At 41.7% G+C, this 22,698-nt stretch overlaps 1 long non-coding RNA gene across 1 annotated transcript; it reads left to right on the top strand.

Moving 5' to 3' along the window:
• The first annotated feature begins 6,424 nt into the window (after positions 1–6,424).
• On the top strand, positions 6,425–15,481 carry LOC109287934. The gene is made up of 3 exons (XR_002095011.1): positions 6,425–6,787; positions 10,881–10,937; positions 14,189–15,481. It is a non-coding gene; the product is annotated as an uncharacterized LOC109287934 (long non-coding RNA).
• Positions 15,482–22,698: the final 7,217 nt, after the last annotated feature.

Below are 22,698 nucleotides of genomic sequence, written 5' to 3'. Positions count from 1 at the left end.
GACTGTGTGGGTGTCTACGCCACAGCCCCCCAGTTTCTTAATGAGAACGGGGTGAGAGACAGTGTCAAAAGCCTTCCGGAAGTCCAGGAAGACTATGTCCACTGCTACCCCTGCATCTAATGATCTGGTGATCTGATCGTAAAAGGCCACCAGGTCATGACTGCATTGTCTGCATTATTACATCAATTCATGAACTGATTTTAATTGATCTCATTTGAACATACTGGATTAGGTATTGTGTGATGAGGTGTGCAAGATTCCTGTTTACCAAGACCTCCTTTGATGAAGTCATGCCTCTTCTTGGTCTTCAGTTGTCAGAAATGGATGGCCAGTCCCTGGGACTGAAATCAGTGCATACAACATGTATGAAGGTAATGAAGTTAAGGGTCAATGCTGTTTCTTCTATATAACCTGTGCACACATATTCATTACTGGCTGGGAGTGAGAAATGCGTCCACATTTTATTTGACGTTGAGTTATGAATACGTAGTTATCTACGTCCCAGCCATATCTGTAGTGTACTTTTACAAATTAATTTCTACCTTAAATTATGTATACAGTGTACAGTATGACTCACATCGTGTCTAAAAAGAGCCTTGGCAAAAACAGCATAACACCCATTCTAACATTTATTAGTTAATGTTTGTATTTCATTCTGGCTGAGATTCCTTTGAACAAAGTTGGTCATTAATGCTGGAAAATATTAACGAATCTGTCCATTTAAAGGCAGAAGCCCTGAAAAAGTAGAAAGCAAATCCCATGAAATTGTCTGGTAATAAGAAACCTGTTTATACTCCGTTACTGGTAATTCAAAATAATCATTTATAATCAGCAATGCATTTTGAGAACGACGTCCCACTGTGTGTAACGACTGAAAGCAGTGAAGTGAAAAGCTAATTGTTTTTCAGTGATGCCACTGTTCCATTAGATTTATGATTTATCTTACTGTGTTGGCACAGGGCTTGGTAAGAGTGAAGTTCTGAAGGTTTTACATTGTCTTGTATTAGAGGTCTTCTGTGAATGTGGGATCTTGAGTGACTCTTCCACGGTGGTTCTAACAGAAGGGTTGAAGACAGCTGCTTGGCCATATGCGGCTATAACTTTTGCTCCTAAGTCTCATTCAGAGAAGTTAAAATATTTTTACCTAATATTTTACCCATTCCTAATATTACCTTTCCATCTAAGCGATAGCTGTAGTTGCCATAGGGATGTTTGCCAAACAGAGAGGAGGTCCACTTAAACATGAGTGAGAGGGAGGTACCCAAGAGACCCTCTCTTTGTTTGGATGCTTGAAAACCTCTGTCCCTGAGGATTAACTAAAATCCACTTAGTTGTAGGCAACAGGAGAGGAGGACACAAGGAACTTTCCCCTTTACTCAGGAGTCAATTACAATATCAGTCCATCTGCTTCCAAGGTACAAGAATTAAGGGAAAGTAACCTAGACATTAGGACTACAAACCCATTTGGGAGAGGGAGTGGGCAAGTTAGGATTATGGCATCTTTTTCCTTTCTTAGTGGTTAGCAGAGCTGACCCCAGTGTGAGGACAAGGAGCACAGTGTGCCCTATAAAAAAGGGGTATGGCAGACGGCTCCACATGTACAGTCCCCAGTGTTCCCCCAGGCATGTCTGCCTCAAGCACAAGCCTCTAAGAGCTGCTCCCATCACCTCACCAGCTCAGGCTGCAGATTTAAGCTATAGGGAGTATAGATGAATTATGAACAACTGAAAAAAATAAATCTTAGCAGACCAACGTGCTAACTGTGATACAATTCCATAAAACAAATGGAGTTATGGAACCAGTGCTACAAACCCTTGCTCATTGGAAATTGTGCACACTTCTACCAGGACTGAACTTGGATTAATTTAAAGGAGGACACTAGAAAAAAAAATAACTTCTAATTATTATTTTCCATTACACTAGCACCTAAAAGCCTCAGCCTGTATGGGGTCTTGTACTAAGAGTTGTATGGGCACATCTTCTATTACTGCCTACAAACTCCTGGCAAGACTCGACATTTATGTTATCAGAAATTACTTTTTACTTTATTTAAAATGGGCTCAGTCCTTCTGTTATTCATGTCAGTGTGATTTTAGCTGTTTAAATCAATGGAAACAGCCTAGTCCCAACTGTATACATGTGCATCTTATTTACAGTGAGAATTTATTATGTATACTGTTGAAAGAGATGTCTGATTTTTATTTCTACTCACAGCACTCAGTACTGGATAGAACATAAGTCTGTACTCACATTTTATATTACTGACATGAGACCTGAGAAGTTTAGTATCATATATTTCGTCTAACTCTAAGAGACCAAAAACTAGAAAGTGATCCAAAGAAGGGACCAGGAGGAGGGAATGTTACATTTATAACTGCAAGTGGAAAAAAAAGTGTTGAGTGCTTCTCTATGAGTATGTGCTTAGGTTATGAAACACTATATATTTGAGAGATATATACGTTCAGTTACAATTACAGCATTTCAAAAATACAGCTAGCAAATTGTGTATAGTTATTAATTTAAAACTGTGCTCATTATGTTACTAATAATATCAAGCACTTAACATTATTAATGTACGGGTAAATGGTGACTCTGTAATCCTCATATTACCCCTGTATAGAAGCAGGTAAGTAATTCTACATGTGTTCCAAATGGCAAAGCCAAAGAAGAGATGAGTGACCTGGGACCAGAGAGCAAGTTTGTAAAAGAGCCAGGATTAGGACTCAGGAGTGTCTGGCTCTCAGCCCTTTGCTCAATCAACTAAACCACAGTATCCTCATCAGCTGTGTATCTTGTTTACATGAGGGCTCCAAGGAGAAAGCTTTTACTGCAGACTTGCCATGGTAATGGTGTAATTTTTTAAATACAAAATACAGTGAAGAGTAAACATCAATGCGCCTTGCTAAATCTATCTATCCAGTAATAAAATATAATATTTTAACAACATTTCTGATAAACTACATCTCCATAATCACAGTGCTATAAAATATTAAAGTCTGTTAATAGGTCATTAAAACTAACATTTTGGCAGGCTCTCCAGAGTATGCCAAGTATACTGCATGCTGTGTTTACAATTACAATATTTCAAAACATGGTCTTTAGGAATAGTTGTGGATCAAGCCCTGATATTTAAAAGTAGGAATACATGGGTTGCAATAAACAGGAAAATGTGATGAGAATAGCAAATCTGAAAAAGGACCAACAGAAAATTTTAAACTACTGCCATTTGTTCTGATGCACTGAAGTAATGCAGAATTCCTCAGTCCAAGTGTGCTGGTAGGAATCCTTAAAGAAAAACCAAGCACTATTTCTACCTTTAATAAAATATGAGACTAATTACCTGAAGATTTAAGATAGTAGCCCCCCCACTTTATTGGTATAATAATCCCCCTTATAGAGCACTGTTGGTAAATGTAAGCTGAAAGACAGATATCCACTCACTTCTGTAGCTTGGCCTGTGAGCCCCAGTCATGATTTCCAGCCTTCCCCTATCCATACTGTTTTAACATTGCTGTGGCCTGCTTACTTGCATTCATGCTGTGCCTCTTAGAGCTTATATGCAGTGCTATGAGTAGAAGGGTATATTTCAGGTCCCCTAAAACTGGAGCCTTTCTAAGAACTGATGGAACAACTTATTTTTCCTCATCAGACCAAAAGTTAATGCAGCCCACCATCACATGCAGCTTTGTTAGCTCAACATGCTGCTCTGTTAAGCATGCTTGTATTAACATGCACCAACCATGGATTCATTGCAGGAGTAGCTCTCAATAATGGTGCAAGTGCTTATGTCATGGCATGATACCCTGTACAGCATCTCTGGAAGGCCTTTTGGGAGGTTTAGAGACAGGTAAGGCAAGAGTACGTGGAGGGTGGTGAAGAAGCACATCGAGTCAGCACAGCTCAATTAGACCGCTTACCTTTAACTAGGAATCCGGCTAAACAGATTTGGAAATAGATTTGGAGTCATACCTGGCACATTTGGAGAACGTGACGTGTGCAATGATTGCCACCCTATGTCTAAACATACAGTGCACTTCTGGAGCACGAGAACTGTAATACTGTTATGAATTTTTTTTATGTACAGGTTATTGGCATGAAAGATTATGACAGCCCCACACCCACCAAACGGGGGTGGGGAGGGGTATATCCTGCCACCTTGCATTTCACATGGACCTAATTGCCTGCCATGACAACTTCTTGTTGTTGTTGTTACAAATGTACCTCTGGAGGTGGTGCTCAGGGGTGACTCCCTTGGCCCATCTTCTGTGGAGCTCCTTCTCCCTTAAACCCCACCCCTTTCTGCTTGGGCTTTCTGATGGCCTTTGGCAGCGCCCTGATACAGCCATGGTTTCCTTCTCAGCAGTGAGGGCTGGTGAAAGAGGCACCACAAGATACTCACTGCTATTTGTTTGGCTTGCAGAAAATAACACAAAAGAAGAAGGTGCCCACTGCACTCCCCACTTGGGTCTGAATTGACTTCCCAGTGAGCTGGCTTTCTACAAGGGGTCTTTCCCATCCAGTGACTGGGCCTAGTATGCCACAGTCCTGTGGCGTTGTGTGCGATGCTCATATGGGACCCAGTATCCCACCAGTCCCCCGCTTTGAGTCCGGTGTCCCATTGGCATGCTTTGAGTACGCTGTCGCCCCAGCGGGTGTGCGGGTTCTGCCAGACTCCCTGTCAGGGTCCACCTCAATCCAGCACCTGCCGTGCAGCCCTCTCCCAGTCCCACCTGACCTGTGAGTTCCCAGGTGATTCTCTGTTGATGGTGTACGGTGGGCCTGCCTCCGTGCTGAGTCCCTCATCAGTGGGGTTGGAAAAGCCGGCAATTCCTTCTGTCCCCTGGGCTCTGGGAGTGAGGGAGCCTTCAGATGTTTACCCAGGGCTTTCACACCTGGGGAGTGTGGCTAGCATTTAGCTGGCCACTGGGGATGTGTCAGGGTCTTTCCTGGCTGCTCCTCCTGCACTGTGCAGTTGTGGCACTTCCCTAGGCTTGCCAGCCAGCAGAGGAAGTGCTGAGCATCTTCCAGTGGTGGAGCAAACATCCAGATCCATTCCCAGTGCTCAGATGTATCCCACCTTCTCTCTGGCTGCCAGGCCTGTTTTGAGCCCCTGGTCTCCGGGTCAATTAGCAGCTCCTCTGGCCACACGGTGCCGATCATTTTAATTATGGCTCAGCCACTTGGGCTCTGGTGTGAAGGTAGGCTGGGTGGGGGCCTGTAACAAGGATGTATATAAAATAATAACTGGCTTTCAGAGAATGGGGTTTCCCTACTCTGCTGGCTGGCACCAGTATGCCATAATTTGCTCTCCGGGAGGAGCCAGTGAAAATGTTAATGGCAGGGGGTTATACTCCCTCATTCTGCAAGGCTTGGTGGACCACAGGACTAGACTCAAGAGCACCAATGTGGCAACATTCTGCAGCCAGGATTTTGAGGTGATCAATATTTACATTCTTGGACAGGCTGATAATTTATTCCCTCCCAGTGACATGGTCATGAAAGTCGTGTGGGTGCCTACCATTATTCTGGGCATTTTGTCTATCCTTTTTTGCTATAGCTTACAAAGCCATACCCAGGCAACATGGGGCACTCAACTGCAGAACATTCAGCTACCCTCTAGGAGCGGCAGGATGGTAGTAGGGTGTGCATTTGAAATGCTGGAGGCAAGAGTAGTCTGTCCAAAATTGTTTGGATAACACTGTTCCAAATGTATATAAAATTATTCAAGAGGAGAAGGCACATTTGGAGAATACAGATAGCAGAAGTGCTAGTGAGATCTTCTTGAATTCCCCTGTCCTGTTTTTCTCTTTTGCTTTTTCTTGTATATGTGGTGGGGTACAATGCAAGTAAGGAGTGAGAGGGGATTGTTGTGCCCCAGCCAGAGATGACTATAGCAGGGTGCGGAGCCCAGTGCAAATCAGCCTGTGCAGGGCCCAGATGTGGCGGCGGCGGCGGAGTGATGAGCAGTTGGACGTGAAGCCGGCCCGGCTCTGCGAGGCCTCCCAAAGCACGGGGCCCAGGGCCTGGGGCAGTTGCCCCAATTTGCCCCCTACAAGGGATGGCCCTGGCCCCAGCAGTTGCAGAAACAGTTCAAGTCCCATAGAATGACTGTGGGTTCTGCCTCCTTCATTGTCTACAGTTCATGGAGAAGCAGGAACTTGGTCATGGTACCACATTAAGAACAAAGAGTGACTGCTGCGTGGAGATAGATGTGTGCCCTTGTGCTGTACAGTATTCTGTGCAGGGGCTTGGCTTTGCACAGTTTTGACCCTTGGGTGGCACATTGTGCCATGATCTCAGTCTGTCTGTGCCCAGTTCCATTTTCTGCAGCAAATTTAGCACAGAATCTTGAATCTCTAAATGCACCCGTGAGTGCTCTTTCCTGTTCACACCACTGTGAACGGGTGCCCTCATAGTTCTCAACACTGCGTCTTCTTCTCCATAGTTTTTTATCTCTGCTCCCAGTCATGTTCCTGACCTTATTTGCACTATAGTTTCTGGGATTCTGTACCTCTCCTCTGCATCTTGGACACTGTACACTTCATTCCTTTTGGGCCTCTCCTGCCATGCTCTTATATGAAAGTGAGACACTAGGCATGTCGAAGTACTTGCAATAGGTTATGCAGGTCATCCCTCCAGAGGTTTTTTTTTTTTAATTTTAGAATTGAATGCTTCCCACGTTACATTACAAAACAATCACCTGCAGTTTTTATTCTGCCCATTTTTAGATGAACTGTCCAAAGGAAGCAGGTGACAACCTACCACGGCAGCCACAGATCACCTCCTGGTAAATTGTTGTCTGGGGGTTTCTTTTGTTTAATTTAAAAGGTGTCTAACTTCTAGTGAGTACCAGTTTGCCTGTTAGTGGTGCACTGTGGGGGCATGGATGGTTTGAAGGGCCTGGGCACAAGCCAGTCTCTGTGTGCATGAAGGGCGTTCCCTCAGATTCTGTGCGAGATTTTTTAGAAGTCAGCTGCCTTGCATGAAATGGACTGGAAAGGCCTGGGACAGCCTAGCAAGGCTTGCCCTGCAACCTAATTTAACCAACTGGCTAGGATTGCTGCTGCGTGAAAAATTTGCAAGTATCATCTCCCAGGGCAGGGGATATATCAGGAAGAACATTCATACGTTGCTTAAGTAACCACCACTTGAAAGATGCCTGTGAGCTGGCTCCTCTGTCCATCTCCTCCCCTTCCCACCTATTACAGGGCAGCAGGAAGAAGCAGTGCTTGGACTTGCCTTTGAGGACTTCTGTGAATTATCCTAGGAGAAACTGAGATCAGCCAATGGGAACTCTGCTACAAAAAATTGGCCACTGCTTGCCCCTGCCCCTAGAAATGTAGGGACTATACTGACTTTTGGTGACATTCCAGTTTAGCAAATTTGGCCAACAAAAGTGGTCAAGGAAGTTCAGGTCTTGCTTAATTTATTCACTGACCAAGACATCCTTCCTAGTTTATGCCAAAAGTCCCTTCAAAACAATAATACAGTCTGTGGACAGCACTTAGTGAACTGAGGTCCTGGCTCCTTGACATCTTGCTCTGCAGGTTCACTGCAGAGAATTCTCCCAGGACATCCAGAAGAACACCTTCTTGACGAGATTGTTCTGGGTTCGCCACAGGTCAAAGCCTCTAACTGTGCAGGGGCTTTGCACAGTTGTCACATCCTCAGACTACTTTGTTGAGAGTCTTTTCTTCCTCCTGCCCTCGAAAGATAAGTTCTTCCGTAAAACAGCGCAGCCCTGTGAAGTATCAGGTTCTGTGTTTTGGGGCACTGAGTTCCTTGTCCAGCTCCATGCATCAGAAGCATGAAGCACAGCTTAGCTAGACTTGAGTTTGCATTCTTTGCCTTCTGTTAGAACACTGTTCTGTATAGTCTTGGCACTGAATCCCAGTCTGGTAGCTGCTCAGCTTGGCAAGCTGCTGCAAAATCAAATTGTAGTAGTATTCTGACCACTTTGGCTGAAATCGTGTACTGTACTCCTTCCAGATACTGATCAGTATTTGACTGTGCTCTTCTGGCTGGCTAGCTGTGCATCAGGAGTACATGGCTGGACTGGCAGCATTAACTGGCAGTCTTGATCCAGTGTAAAAATTGCAACAAGCTTTGGATTTTTCAAAACATAACTTCTAAGCTTCTGCAGCCCCTGTTCTGTGCCACTGTTCCAGTAAATGAACTATGGACCACAAGTCAGCTAATATAAAAATGGGGCCTTATATGTCAGGAGATTAATGACTAGGGATGCCAGGAAAGAGCCAGGAAATAAGTTCGATAAACTGATTTAACTTAAATCAGTTAAGTCTGGTATTACATCCGTCCAGGGTTATCTTAAACTGGTTTCAGCCATTTTGAAAGTGTTTTATGTATACTGAACTTCTCTTGCATTACAGATTTGAACTGGTTTCTGATCACTTATACTGGTTTAGGTGTAACTTCTGTCCCTAGCCTGTGTCTGTCAAGCACTCTGTCTTGTAAGCTGTTTCTCATGTGCCTAGTCCTAGAGAAGAAGTTACTAGGTAAGCATTACTGGGGTGAGTAGATTTTTGCAGGGTTGAGTCCTTATTATATAAAACTCTGTTGTCATTCTCATATATCATTGCATCTTGTTGGTTGTTTTAAGCACCTTCCTGCAGCTCGTCTTGATTTTGAATGCTAACCACGTCTCTTCTTTCAATTAAAATGCATTTTAAAAAATAATGGAGAAATCAGCACACTTTTCAGTTTAAAGACAATAGGTTTGACTTTTCACATAAAAATCTTGTCCATTATTTTACTCATTCTTTTATTCAGTATCAACCTGAACCCTCCAGATAGTCCTTTACTTGTAATTATCAATGATCTTTTCATTTCTATCCAAGATCAGGCCTTTTTCGTTCAGTTGGAAGGTATGTCATACAGTAACTATGCCAACAATAAATAGCAAAACATGAAAACAGTGCAAACATTTGGAAGTTCACCGGTAAAGACCTATGCAGCATGTTAGTAGTGGCTGCCTGAAAAATTTATCTTGCTAACAACTGATGATTCTGCTTGAAATGTGATGTCAGTGTTGCTGACTCACTGTTTCAGGTACCGTGTTACACTAAGGCAGAGTTCTCAAATTTTTTAGACTCAAAGCACTGCTTGTTAGCCTCAAGGCACGCCTCAGAAAATGCTAGCTTCTAGCTTTCACTCATTTTTTTTGGCTATTGGAAAATATTAGAACAATTCCTATGCTGTAAAATGCTCAGAAAGACCATAGCAGGTCAGAATATTTTTTACACTGTTGATTCCTATGTTAAGTCTCTGGGTTTATCTTATGAATCATGAGTTTGAACACTTAACAGTGCAAATACTATGTGGTACCTTGCAGCTTGCTTAAAAGTATCACAAGGTACCCCAGGGTGCTGTTGCATCCTGTTTGAGGATCCCTGCATTGAAGAGTAATGACTTCTCAGAGGGGACCTCATGGCTAGATACAGACATTACACTTTTACTAGTATAAGTGATCAGAAACTGGTCTATACCCATCACAAAACAGAAGTTTGGCACACAAAACCGGTCTATACCTGTAACAGAACAGAAATTCAGCAGACAGAGACTGGTTTGAATATGGCTGAGTCTGGTCTCAGATTTGCTCCCCGTGCCCCCATGAAGGAGCAAATGTGTGTTCTGCTGCTTACAGAAAGCTACGTAATGTAGGTTGATTCTACCTTGGGCTTTTTGAATGTCTGTACCTAGCCCAGAAGACCAAACAGTTCCTTGGAGATGAATCTTTGAGCCAAACCTAGGGAGAATTGTTGGCCTGGATTCTGGATTCTATTTGTGAATAAAGGCAAGACCCAACACCCACAGCAACTTGTATGGATTGAGTTAAAGCTGGGGGAAGCCACCTCTTTGCAAACCACAAAAATAAGAGTTTGAGAGTTGACCCTTGGGTTTTGCTTACACACACATCAAAACCAACTGGGAAAACATCAAGTTGAAATCTTGCAATTTACTATGCAGAGATCAGTTAAACAGGCCAAACTAAAACCAGTTAATTACATTTAAAATAAAGCCCAAATTCAACAGTTTTAACCTTCATAAATAATGATCTATAACTCTGAAAGCTTTTTTCAAATCAATATACATGGCTATCAAAGCATGACAAGCATCCTCATGCTTTGAAACAATATCAATACATTCTGAAAGCTTTATTCTGTTTAGATCAAAACCCAATTGCCTATCTACAGGAGATCATGACTGTTTAAATATTGGATTATGATATACATATGTATCACTTTTGTAAGTATTTTTGACAGGTAAAATAATACAACTATAATAGAGTAAACATTTTTTTATATCAGCAGCAATGTCACTCTTATAGAGGCAGTCCAAGAAACTTTCTACATAGTCGCTACTTTTCCTGTTGATAATGCAAGAAAAATGAGATCAGAGATTGAATGGGACATAATTGTAGAAGTCAGTAACAAGAGGTCAATCATTCAGATTGCAAAGTTTCTCTAATATACTATTAATTTCATTTATGTTATGCATCTTCAAATAAAATAATAATAATAATAAATTGCTTGCATGAAATAGTGCTTAGGACTGTGACCCTCTCAGATCTCACAAGCTAAAGAGGGTTGGTCTGTGTCAATCCCTGAATGGAAATTATCCCACAGGTAGTTGCTGCGTGAGATCATGGGAAGTGTCACTCTCTATTACATCAGTTTAGAAACATTTTTAAGTGCAACTGTGTGGCTGGAAGTGCTGTACGTGAGATCCAGCACAGAGCTGACCACTGAATACCCACTGCACTGTTTGCAACAGTGGAGATGTTAAACCCCAACATCGTGACCTAATTCCATCCCAGTTAATTATTTTCTACTTACTCCCTTTCACTCTTGTCATTTCAGTTGTGATATACCTGGGATATTCCTAGACTTACACCGTTGCTTCATACTATTAAACAGGTATTGTTTTTCACTCCACCCTCCAGGAATTCCTTGACAAAGGCAGGTTTTTAGAATAAGGACCTAATCCTGCAAAAATGTAGTCACCCCAATAACACTTACCTAGTAACTTCTACAAGGAAGTCCCTTAAATATGGGGAAGTGTCTTAATGAAAAATAAAAGAGAACCCAATAGAATCCAAGCATTAATGTAGCTTGCCATTTTGAGTTGTAAAGCAACATTAAGGTTTGTCTGGACCAGGATTCTCAGTGGGGCTACTCAGCCCAGCTGAATCCTTGAGAATTGTTACCTTACAATTCTTTAGGGTAGACATTGTCTTAGTGGTGACAGGGGCGGGAGGTGTATAACAAGGCAGCTGGATTCTTAGCTAAGGGTGGAGGTCTACTGAGCTGTGCTGACTCACTGTGTGTGGTACATTTTATGAATCCACTTGCGGTAGAAGGGAAGGTGGGAGTGCCTTCTGGGAAGAGAAATCCAAGGCTGAGTAGTCCTAAGGGAAGAAGTCTAGGAACAGCCAAAGCTGGGGGCAAACTATGGGTTGGAGGTTATTGTTCCTTTCATGCTCATTTTTTAATAAAGCCAAACTCTAGGAAGGGGGGAGTTTTGAAACTATACAACATGTGCTGGGTGTTTTGGAAGAAAATAAGAATACCACCTCCTCACAGATGGGAATGCAGTACACTGTTTGCACATTGCTAGTCTATGCTAAAAACATCCTATTATTCTGTTTTTTCCCTGTCCTCCTTTCTCTCCTCTGCCTGTTTGTTTGTTTCATCCCCTGGTTATTCCTTGTCTTTTCTAGTAAACTGGCATTTGCTCTAAGGTCATATCAGACCTAACCTAATGGGGCCTTGACCAGATTGACTCTTTTAGGTGCTATTGAGCATTGAAAATAACGCATGAGTGCATGCTCTCGTCCCTCTGGCTATCAAGCAGTTAAGTCAGATTGTTGATCTTCAGTGACCTAGCAATCTGAGAATCAACTTAAGTATTTGTCATGTGGAAAAGGAAGCACTTATGCCCATCTTTTTCTTCACGAGAGTGCTGTTTCTAACAGGAACCAGCTCATCCTTAATCATCAAATAGAGCCAACAAGCCAAATTACATTGCCACTGGTACCATTTCCCAGCAAAAGGCTGAACTAATGTAAAGTTTGGCTTGTACACAATGCATTTGTATTCATTTAGAACTGCATGCAGATATGAGTAAAAGAGTAATATTCCTCTCCCTGTAGCCAGCCAAAATTAAGGCGAAGCTTCTATCTAGCAGGTCATGCAGGATTGGACTAATCTGCTGACCCTGAAACTCTGTTTTCTTCCCCACAGTGCCCAAGGAACGATGTATCACCCTCGTGTTCTGCCTGCTGTTCAGATACTTCTCCAAGTTCTTTAACTTTTTTGGTGTCTGAAGAGTAGAAAACCAAGGTTCAGCATTAAATGTATGCAATCAAACTCTTCCTGAAGCAAAGCATCCAGGCTTCCTCATCAGTACATCAGTCCCCTGTCAATCCTCACTTCTTACGTTGTAGCTTCCAAGTTCATCTCCAGAATTTGACCAAGTCAGGTGGAGGATTAGCATAATTCCAGGTGCTACTCAGGAGGCCTCAACCAGAATCCAGTTCCTCTAGAACAATAAAGCTATTAATTTGGGCCATTTACATGAGTAGAGAGAGAAAGATCTGATTCAATACTACTAGAAACCTGCCATGAATTGAGAAACTGTCACAGTGAAGAAACATCACCCTCTATTTGATTTGCACTATAAATGGGATGCTTTGGAATACTGCAGACTTCCCTCCAGTAATGGATTGTAGACCTGAAACTAACGTGGAAGGAGTGCAGGTTTAATCCAGGGTCTCCTTTGAGTAAATGGGAAGTGTTGTTTCGTATGTGATGTGCCTATTGACAAATGATCCCACCCTGAGTTTACAGAATTACACTTTTTCTGTACTCTTAGAAATACACTGCAATCAAGCAGAGATATTCTTAGTGGAGAGCTATTATAATTAGATGGTATACCAAACATTCTCAAAGTAGCTCAGCATGAATAAATTATTATTAGGCACTGCACTTTAGCCTTCTCCCACTATGAAATCTACTGTTTTTACAATTTGTGTGAAACCAACTTTGTGGCTGCTGAAAGTCTGTTATAAATGCTGAAACCATGGTGAGTGCTTTATGGGAATGTACTTTAGAAGTTCAGTTTCTTTAGTTCTATAGGTGATGCACAATTATTGATTTGGAAAATGAATACTAAAAAAATACATTGATTCTTTTGAAGTAAGCAAATCATTAAATACTTGACTTTCAGATCTTTAAAATGGTTCCAAAGGAGTTGACTTGGCAGAAAACACTGAGTGTATTTTATATTGCTCTTAATTTTCCCTCCTGCCAGTAGAATTAGTATAACTGAGCTTATTCTCACAGGAGAACATAACTAAAAACACTTTGAGTATTATAGTGCTTCATGTCTGCCTGTGCTTTTCTTTGATACGCTTTTTCAAATACTTCTAATTAATAAAAAATTAGCTGATGGTTTCCTTTCCTTGTAACCTCATTCACAGCAAGTACTATCTCATACCTGGAATAGTCCCACAACTTTATTGGGATTCATGATGGAGTAAGGTATAATTGTATATGATAATGTATATAATATTTGTGCTGTGTAAAAGACATGGTACTATAAGCTTTAATGGCACTCTGGTAATTAGCAGAAATACACGGCATAATGTTTGAGATTCTTCATAGTAATTTTTGAACAAATTGTCTATGTGCTGAAATCCATTTTGGAAGCATACACTTAATTTTGAAATGCAATGTTTTATATAACCATGCCATTTTAATATGTTCTTTTGTCAAATCTCTAAAGGAGAGCTTACAACCATATGGGCGATGGCAGTAGGATTTTATATATAGCAGGAATTCCTATGCTTCTTTTATGTGTCCTATATTCCTATTGTACCAACATGCAGAATTCACGAGATAGCATGAGAGTCTTGACTCCATTTCTTCTATGTTGCTTCTTTTTTTTCTTCTTCATCTTCCCATGCCCTTGTCATTAACTATATGTTTTTCCAGAATCATGCACAAGCAATGGCTCGTCCCATTGCTGCAGCAAGGTGCTCCTTCAGACAGATCTCACCAAGGAGTCTTCAAATGAGTAGGTGCTCCATTGTCTGCACTTCATTGCACTCACATATATTTGTCATTAGAGTAACCCCATTTAATCATGTTTGTTTTTGATCTTCCAGTTTGTGTTTGCAGGCTATTCAGGCATTGCCATGTTGGCCAGTCTGTATCAGCCCCCCTAAGAAGGTCCTCCTGGGGGTTCCAGGTCCATTTCAGAGCATCTGATTGCATGTAATCTTTCCTTCCATAACCTCAGTTGCACCCTGTCAGATGTTATGTCCAATGGTGCAACACTGGTCACAAAACGGTTTCACACTTTAAGCTGTTTAGTTACTTCACTGTGACCATAGAGTGGATGCCTGGGACCTTCCATCTGCCATGAACTTTGTTTTTGGCTCACTACCTTTCTTCTCAAAACAGGTGGTACAATGGCAGCCAGTAAGTACAAGCTATCCTTTGGTGTGGCTCTAGACATCCTGTTATTTCATGACAGCTGTTGTTTAGAAGTGGGTCTAGTTTCTTGGCATGAACTGATCATTCCTATATTGGACATGCATACAATGCTTGAATATACAGTGAACATATAATCACAACTATATATTTTTAATAGAACACTTTGTCATGTTATATGTTCACTGGTAGCTTGTTCTACTTACCTAATTTTAAGATTCCGCTCCTTTTGTAATTAAACAAAAAACTGCGTAATTTGATTTTGAGCATTGTTCATTGTTTTAAAAGCCTAGATTATGCGAATTAAAAGCAAGAACTTGAAAGTCTCTATTTTTTACTTTTCAAGCACATCTGTAAGTCTCAAAAGATTTGAGAAACAAGAAGATGACTCTGCATATGTTAAAAAAGGCATTACCTCACAGTGCAAAAATCCCTACTGCCAGCAAATATTTTCTTGTAGACTACTAAAGAAAAAAGAGGGAGAGACTCAAATACTCATGCATGATTGTGATTCCTTCCCAGACTAGGTCATTTCTGCTGCTTAACAAGTTTGGATGTTCTCCAGAAGCAAAATGTATTTTATCCAAATAAATTAAAAGTAGAAATATTGCAACAAAATTCTATCAATAGCAAGTGTGTTGTCAATGTTCTCAGTTTCCAAGAGATTGCCAGGTTGTAGTTCACATATTCTATGTTTAGCTTCTTCTTTCTTCAGAGTTTAATCATTATAAAGATTTGGTAATAGTAATTTGGAATAATAAAGTGCAGTTGGGATCTGATCTGAGGCCCACTGAAGACTCCCACTGATTTCCATTAATTTTGGAGCAGACCCTTAATGTTAAAAATAATAAAAATATCTGCTATGTATTGTCGTCTAACAGGGAAGATTACCTAAGTGGCATTTCTCAGAAGCTAAAAATGATTCCAGGGTTTATAGACCTGATTCAGTTTAATAGTAAGCCCCTGGAATTAGGGCTTGAATACCTAAAATATTATTAGTGTTCTATATTAGCAATTAAAAATATAAATGCTAAAAAGCATCATACTGTAGCAACAAGTAAAAGTTAATAAGTAAATTGTTATAGTTGGAAAGATCACTGCAGTGGTCTGCAGTAATGAAAAAACTATTTTTTTACAGGGGCAAAATTTTTCCAAACCACAGTCTTAGTTAGTCATGCACTTTCTCAGGAGGCAGTAATGATATAGTCATGAATTTCTAAGAGATGATTTCATTTCACTGTTATTTACAACTTAACCCAAAAGCTCACCCTCTTCCTATTATTTGTGGTTAAATATAGAAACAGATTCTTTCCCATTCCTTTTGCTCTAAGAGTGGTTTTTTTTGTTGTTTTTTTTTTGTTTTTTTTTTGCCACCCACACAAAGTGCATGAGTCAGAAGCCAGAAGAATGAGTGGTTTCCATCTGGCCAGGCCACTTTTTGGCAGCCGTGTTGACTTTGCTGATTGTATTCACACTTCTCAAGGTCACCTCAAACATCAGGAGGTGAAATAATGTCTGTCTGCAACAAAATTGCTTTTATGCCAGAATCTCTGAAAGTAATAGTAAAAACCCAAACTGGAGGTACAGTCCTCTGTGTCCGTAATAAAGAAAGGTATCAAGCACATGAATGGGAAGGTGAAGAGCTGGAGCAAATTCACTTTGGCTGTGCCTGGGATATTTCAGTTTTAGTTTGCCTCAAATATTGTAATAAATGAGCTTCACCAGCGTGATGAATCTTAAAAAAATGAATTCCATGCTGGACCCTTTCACAGATCCCCCACCTTGCCAAGTGGACATGAATTTCACCAGGCATATGAGGGCAATATATTGACTCACGAGGAGTTCTGTACACTGTCTCTGAGCCTGCAAAGGCAGGGAAACTAGCTGAGGTTACTGTTTGAGATTATAAATGGCACTTGATGCTTTTGCAGTGATTAACTCAGCTATGGAATGATGACTTTCCCTTCTGGGATAATGGATATGGATATGTCTGTAATAAAACACAAGGCACAACTGCTAAGCAGAAGTTCTTTGGTGCCTGTGAGGCCCATGTACTTGGACAGGGGGCCTCCTGTATGTAGGCTGTCTATGTGCCATGTGGAAAGGGGCTGTGTCGTCTCCATGTCAGTGTGTCCTTTCCCACTTCTCTGGCCCCTTCAGAACCAGAGATCCAGGCAATGGCCTGAGGGGAGGCAGTTGGGTGGGCCTGGGGAGAAGTAGGCAACTGGAGGGCTGGCTGAAAGTAGATGCACCCATCCCATGAAAGTCAGGGAGGGGATGTGATATACCCAGAGACCATCTTACATCTCCCCATTTTCCTACAAAGAGGGATTCAACTTCTGAGAGAGGAGTCATGGAAAGAACTGTTGGAGAGTAGGAGGTGTAACTCAGAAACAGCTAAAAGGCATAAAGTTTCTTCTTAGAAAGCCCTGGCTTTTGTTTTACTCACATGGATCAACAAGGCTTGGAGGCCATGTATACAGGCTCCTCTAGGTATAAGTTCAAATCTAGCTCCCACTGCGGAGGGACTGAGAAGAAAACCGCAAAGATAACTTCAGAAGATTTTCTTCCATTTTAATTTATCCTTTGGTCATCATGGAAAGATTAGCTACAGAGTCATCATTACCAGCTCTAGTACAATTGACTGTATACATGACAACTAGTAGTTGTCAAAAATGTGACACTTCTTGGATCATGTAAACCAGCAATGTCAAAGCTCCAGCCCATGGAGCTGTATTATCCAGAGCACAGTGCTGCCCCGCAGTCCTGCATACTGCATGCAGTGCACAGAGCTTGTCTAGCACAGGTTGCACATCTGCACATGGCACAAGGCCAGCCTGGGGCACGTGCTCTATGTGGCATCCACACTGGACTAGCCCTGCATGTTGGATCTAGGTCCAGTTTGGTTTGGGCCCACAGACAGGCTGCCCTTGCCAGATCCAGCTTGCAGAACCAATCTGGCACAAGTCCTGCATGCAGTGTATGTCCCTGTCTGGCCTCATGCACAATAAGCCATGTGCCATGTCTGGGGCCATGCTGGGGATGGTGTATGCTGCAAGCAATATGCATGGCTGGTCCAGGGCATGTACTGCATGCAGCGCCTACATTGGACCAGCCCTGTGGACTGGATCTGGCATGCAGGGTCAGTCTGTGGGACCTATCTAGCCCACAGACTGGCCCCACATGTCCCATCAATCCCATGGGGCCAGATGGATTTGATACCCTTGGCATAGACCATAGTCAGATTCTGCCCTCGCAGCTGAAGGCAATGGGGTTGCACAGTTGCCCAGGGAAGAGAGAATCTTTGAGTGCACATTTTTAAGGGGCATGACAAAAGTGCAGCATGATGTGAATATCAGCAGGTAACAACAGGATCTTGAGCTACATTCTTTGTATAGTGTATGACTGGAGGGCCCTGATTATAGTAAGGGGCACTTCACAGTCAACAGATATTCACGGCTGGAGCAGTCATTTTTTGAAGGATACTGTAAACATGTATGTAAACCTATTGCAACTATGAAGCCCAAAGAGGTGAAATCCTGTCTCCCACTCCTTGCACACATCCTGCATTGGAGCTGGGAGACACAGGTGAAACTACATTATAGCCTAGCCCTGTCTTCTCACTAGCATGTCCTGTTTTCAGCATTTTTTGTGGGTTCCATATGGCTCTGTCTTTTGTTTGCTTTTCTTCTCCTTTTACGCTTATCTCTGAGTAATCTCATTCAAAAAACCCTATTTTAACTACCATTTCTAGGTTGACAGCTCACAGATGTACCTCTAAACCCCAGACATTCTCACCAAATTAAAATCTTGGACATTTCTTTGACATATTCTTCAGGATATCAAGCTATCAGTTGAAGCTCAACATGGCTAAAACAGTCTTCTGTATCTTTCTTCCCTCTCAAGCTCTACTTCTCACAGTCTTTCTTCATGGAAAACAGTACCATCCTGACTGTAGCCTCTCTGCATTTTTGACTCAGACTTTTCTTGAGGTCCTCACATCCAGGCTAGGTCTAAATCTTCCTGTATAACATCCATAAGGTATAGCCCAGTCTTTCCTATCCATCCTGTCCATAAAGCTAGGTTTTCTTCCTGCTGTTACTCAGTTTTTCCAGCTTCTTTGAAAGTTTGGCCCAACAATTTAATTCTTCCCCTGGTCATATCTATCCAGAAAGCTACTGCTGCTGTGAACATAATTTTCCTAGCTTGTCTTTTGACTATGTCAGCCCATTCTGTGCAGTTCTCCACTAGTTAGCCCTTTACATATCCAACGTAAGATGTCTTCAATTTCAAGGTCTCTCATGACCTATCTTGTCATCTCTCCTATACTACCGAGGCATCAACACCCATCTCTCATAAAACTACAATACCTGCCTCCATCTGTCACTTAATACATTTTCAGACAAGCATCTTTCTGCTTTTCCCATTCTGCTCTTCGCACTTAGGGGAACTCCCTGTGGACAGTGGGAAAGCTATTTCGTTAATCTCCTTCAAATCCCTCCTTAAAAATTCTCCATTGCTATTTTAGCTTCAAGAACATTGACAAGGGTTAGGTTGCTGTGCTGAGACCCCAGCCTGTCATGCTGTTCTATCTTATTACACTGTTTCCTACTCTATTTATATCCATCTACTTTCTCCTGTGTTAGTAAACTTGTTGGTAAAAGCACCTTTTTGTTCTATTTGTGCAGTGACTAGCATAGTGGAATGATTGTTAGCATTCTTCTTTACCAGTATGCTTGTAGGGTTTATTATTTTTGTGAAGATTTGTGTAAAGATTAGTTGTGTTTAGAAATACTGTGCAAAGCCAGTCTGTGTATGTCATTTTTCATTGTTATTTTTGCATTTCATTTCTACTAGATTGCCTTCTGAAGTCAGCATCCAATATCACACGGATGGGAATCTCTTTAACATCAACAAGATATGTTCCAAATACAAGATAACCAATACCTTCATTACTGATCTTTAATATGCTGATGATTGTGTAGTGTGTGCTCACTCAATGGAAGAGCTCCAGCTCACTCTTGATTGCTTCTGTGAAACATATTAAATGTTTGGACTTACTGTTAACTTCACAGAAACCAAGATACTTTATCAGCCAACTAGCTTGTCCTCTACATATTACCATTAGAGCATAGGCGACCCATGCCTCCTGAGGCTGGGAGGGCATAGTGACTGCCCTCAGGGGGTGACAAGCGTTGGTGGAGAGTCTGGAAGGTTAGCACTAGCAGTTGGGCTATGTGGCCCCGTTTCAAGGGAAGGATAAGAGACAGAGAGTCTGTGCCCAAGAAATAGGTTAGTGATGCCAAAGGAATAAACTGTGCAGCAGCCCACTTGAGTAAAATGAAGCTTAAGAGCACAGAGACGCAGTGGACTGGGAGCCAGCACAGCAGTTTTTTGGGAGAGATCTACCAGGACTGTGACAGTGTGGAATGGGACCAGTGTTCTGCTAATACCTCTATCCTATGTTATGAAACATCTTAATGACCAAGCCTGTCCATATGTATTTCATTGTTTTTTGTGCGAGGGCTAAGAGCATTTTCCTATATGTTTATCAAATGAAAATCCACTAAAATCTCATGGATACAGATATACTTCAGCTTGACTTTCTTTTTCAGGTTCATTTCATAACCAGGAAATACTTAATTGTTGTTGCTCAATAATTGTAAACTGTGTATATACTTCCATAATCATTTCTTAATAACTGTAGCTGAGTCTGTAACTTTGCTCTGTTACTAATCACTGTGCTCTGATTTGTGTCTATACTTAGAAGGTTTAGCATTCTTTCATTATTTGATATCAATAGTGATTGTGGGGGCTGGGTCCTATTTAGGACCAGATCCATTGTTTTCCAACTGTTTTGAGCAACAGAAATTCTGCCTTAGGCCATGATCCAGCAAAACACTTAAGTGTGTGCTTAACTTTAAGCATAATAACAACCCCACCAAAGACAATGGACCTACCCTCCTACTTAAAGATAAGCAAGTATTTAAGTGCTTTCCTGGATTGGGATATGCCTGTACTTAAGTGCTTTCCTGTTTTATGTGAAGCAGAAAAACTTCCAAATTTCTATTTAAAAAAAAAAGAAAAAGAAAAGAAAAAAAGGGAAAGTATTTTAAGAAGGTAGTGAATCATTTCCATGTTTTTTTCTACTTCCTCTCATCCTACGGTTTTCTCTATCTGATCAGGGAGCTGTGATCCTTGCAGCTGCTGTCATTCACAACTATCCTTCAAAGCTCAGGGTAAACAAAATTAGATTGCCTTTACTTTGTGTGGGAGCAGGAGCCCTGTGGGCCTGTTGGAAAGAAAGAGGGTGAGGTGGGAAGGAGGTAAGACAAAGAGATGAGATGAGGAAAAAGGAAGGGACAAAGGGTTTTGAAATTTCTATTTTAACTTCAGAGTTTAGTTGCCATAAATAACCTTGGCCCCTGGCCTTGGAGTTTATTCAGCTCAAGACACAGTTATTACCTCATAAACAGGAAACACTCTAGTTATCCTTATAATAACAAACATCTTGTTTTGTTTTATTGCTTAATCACCTCAACTGGTCAAAACAAATTGTATTACATTGTCTGGCTTTAATTAAGTACTCCCAGGATTAGTCACACACCTGTACAAATACATTCACCTAGGCCAAACAGATCTGATGTCATAAGCAGCCTCCTTTCCTTCCTTCAGCTTAATGCCAGTAACTGCTAGAGGAAAACAGCAGGGATAACATTAGGCACCAACAGAAATGACATTTGTCATGTGATCAGCCCATCAAAACAATTCTAAAGTTGGGCCTAAACAGGAGAGCATGGATGCAGAGCCCTCTGATTGCATGACAATTTAACCCTCATTGTACGAGGGTTCAAATGAAGCTGCTCCTAAGCGGATACACTTTATTAATTTCTGTCTGCTCCGGCTGCAACACAGCAAGCTGCAGCTGCTGTCTCTGCATGGGAGGGGGAGAAGGCAGGGGAGGGAGGTCCCTTCTGGGGTTTTCTCTGTCTTGCTGGAGTAGAAGGGCCTGTGGATTTGAACTCCTCACCTTGGGGGGCTCCAATCTACTCATCCCCCCCAACTCCAGTGGACTGAGAAAAACCCAGAAGGGACCTCTCTCCCTAGCCTTCTCCCCTCTCCCATCCAGAGATAGCAGCAGAGCTGGAAATGGGGCGGGGGGGGGGGGGGCCAGGGAAGATGCAACCGCTCTCCCTGGATTGGCTGCAAATTGGAGCCATCTTCCACCCTCCCAATCCAGCAGCTAACATCTGTTAGATAAGAGGGATCAGTCTAACTCATTCTGTGAATTGCCATGAGTTAGACCAGTGTTTCCCAACCTTTTCCAGCTCAAGGCACACGTACATTAATACATTTTTTCTGCAGCACACCTGTTAAGGCATTCCCCATCCTCATACCTATTGCAGCTCATTGCCATGGCAAAATTTCATGGCACACCTGTTAATGTCTGACAGCACACTTTTGCGCCGCAGCATACCGGTTGGGAAACACTGAGTTAGACCCAGGAGCTGCACTTTTGTCTGCACCTGGACTTGTGGTTTGCTATTTTTGCCATCTTCCCAGAAGAAACTTAGGTACACTTATGTGAGTGGTCTTTGTTGGATTTATTTTAAAAAAACCATTAGATGGTAAGCATGAGTGTAAAAGGGCAAATATTCAGCATGGTGCCTAGATAAATAGGTCAGAGGTAAACTGTAGATTGACATAAATGCTTTGCTACTCTTCACATTACAACTGTATCATATTTTACAGTGAGCCATGGTAGTTATGAATGTTGTAGACTTCTAAATTAATCTTAATTTTCTGTTGCAGTATATCAGCCACACCTCATTATATTTATATATTATTGGATTTATGTTTATCAAACGTTGTCATATTTTATTTCAGTACAATCTTGCATGATAGTTTGGATTTTCTTGTGGGGGGAGAAGAAAAAAACCATTGAAACCATAATTAGTAGGGCTCTTCAAAGCTTCAGTTCCTTATTCGATTCAGCAGAGATTCAGCCCAGTTTGGCGTCCAAATCTCCCAATCTGAATCAAATTAAAGGATCCTTTAATCTCTCCGAATTGATTTCATAGTTTCATAGTTTCTAGGGTTAGAAGGGACCTGAGCAGATCAACAAGTCCGACCCCCTGCCACGGCAGGAAAGAGTACTGGGGTCAAACGACCCCAGCAAGGT

This window comes from Gavialis gangeticus, unplaced genomic scaffold (genome assembly GCF_001723915.1).
Source record: "Gavialis gangeticus isolate Ggan-Ray unplaced genomic scaffold, GavGan_comp1, whole genome shotgun sequence".
Classification (NCBI taxonomy): Eukaryota; Metazoa; Chordata; order Crocodylia; family Gavialidae; genus Gavialis; species Gavialis gangeticus.
The sequence above is the reverse complement of the archived record's forward strand: the minus strand, read 5'-3'. Positions and strand labels throughout refer to the sequence as shown.